Below are 2,067 nucleotides of genomic sequence, written 5' to 3'. Positions count from 1 at the left end.
GAAAACTTTCAGCTACAAATGGCACCAAAATGTGGGACAAGAGTTTCCACCTAAAACCTGAGAAAGCTTTTTTAAAAAAGATTCTCAAACAGAGGTAAAAAGAGCTTCCTAGTTGTCTCTCAGGCCAGCCATAGCCTGTGGGCTTGAGCTGCTCTATGGCAGATTTATGGCATGTGGGCTTGACCTGCAGCATACAGGGTTCCTGCCATGGTACACAGAGGCATCTCCAAGCTGCACATTATGCTGTGTGATGGATTTAGCCTTTGCTAGTATAGACGAGAGAGAGAGAGAGAGAGAGAGAGAGAGAGAGAGAGAGAGAGAGAGAGAGAGAGAGAGAGAGAGTTTCTGGGCTACATGCTGCTTTGATAGATGCATAGACCAACTGTCTCCCGGAGTCAGCAGACAACCTGGCTCCCAGAACTGGCTGTGAATTATCTCCACCATGTTGAAAAGTTGAGATGGGTGGAGTCAGCAGCCAAGGCTGCTGCTTCAATACCAGCCACTGCAGTTTAAAGCAATAGATTCACAATAAGGCACATTTAGATGGAATAAGACTCTAAATGGTTTACAGTGTATGTAAAAAGGTATGTAGACTTGGAAGAGAGAAGAAAATGAATATAGTCAGTTATATAAAGAATTAGTTTTAAAAAATAAAGTCTTAAAAGAGATAGTAAAAATAATATAAGACATAAGCCATGTAAAGGTAGAAATCACACAGAGAGTCTGGATTATATTGTCTTTGGAATATTTAACTGCATAGAAACATTTGATTGTAAAAGCTGCTGAGTTAAATCAATATGCATATTTTAAAGGTGTCTTGATTTCAAAATTTATGTCTAAGTATATGTTGCTTTGGAAAAGAAATTCTGCTTTTGTTTCCACAGAAGATGAGAACATGTGAATTGCTTCCAGGTTCATATGGTTTGATCAAGGAAGATCCCCTGAGAGGTCTCCAGATGATCCAACATCCAAAATCAGCTTCAAGGCATTTGGCTCAGACAACACAGCATTACAGACTACTCCAGTCAGGACTGGACCATAATTCTTAATTTTCTCAGAACCCTCATAAGAATATAGCACCCTCTATCAGCAGGAAGTAGCCTAGAAATCTACTCCCATATTCCCAAAAAATAGATTATGGATGTTTGCCTTTGTTTAGGTAGCTGGTTACAAATTGTTACATCATAATCAATATCTTTCTAAAGGAAGAAAGGGAGATATAATATAGAAATATAGGATATAGATATGATAGGATAAAAGGGAAGATTGTTGAACCTACTTTTAAAGAGCAACTTGCTTAAATTTTTTTACAGTGCTATGGATTTTAGTTTATTGATACAAATTTAAAGTTAATTTTGTTATACTGTATGTGTATTTCTACTCTTATTTAAAGTATTTTGTTAGAGCAATTCATTTGAAATTGTAGTGTATAGTTGAGAAATAAAGATTAATAATTAGTCATCTATGATAATCAAACTTACAGTCACATTAGTTAAGTTTTCTAGGTATACATTGATATAATTCCACTAGATAGACATCTTCAAACACTTCAAAGATCTACAGAATATGGCATTTAAAATGATTTAAAAACTTAGACTTTCTGGACAGTGAGACACATCTGCTTCTGGAAATATCAATTTACTTCAAAGAGAAAGGTGGGCATCAAAGACACTCTATATGAAGTTTATCTTCTCTTGGCAAAAATAACCCTTTGGGCAAGAAACTGATCTTCCCTAGACTACTTGACAAAATATTGTATTGACTGGACATGCAGGACCCATAGAAAGGTGACCACTGAATTTTGCAAGGCGAGATGGTCCTTCAGGTTCCTGCTTCATGGAAGAAACTGCCAGACATTCTACAGGACACAGAGAAAAAAAATGACTGAGAGACTAGACCTATGGGCTGAAGATGAATACATCCAAGGGAACTTTAGATGACTATCCAGGCAGGCAGCTGTTTCTGTCATTTCTAGAGTTTTGGATGTTGTTTACAATATTCTTCCTATTTACTTAGTTAATATTATATCCTAGATAGTTATAATTTTCCTTAGTTATGATAAAAGAT

Source organism: Peromyscus maniculatus, chromosome X (genome assembly GCF_049852395.1).
Source record: "Peromyscus maniculatus bairdii isolate BWxNUB_F1_BW_parent chromosome X, HU_Pman_BW_mat_3.1, whole genome shotgun sequence".
Taxonomy (NCBI): domain Eukaryota; kingdom Metazoa; phylum Chordata; class Mammalia; order Rodentia; family Cricetidae; genus Peromyscus; species Peromyscus maniculatus.
Note: the sequence above shows the minus strand (reverse complement) of the source record.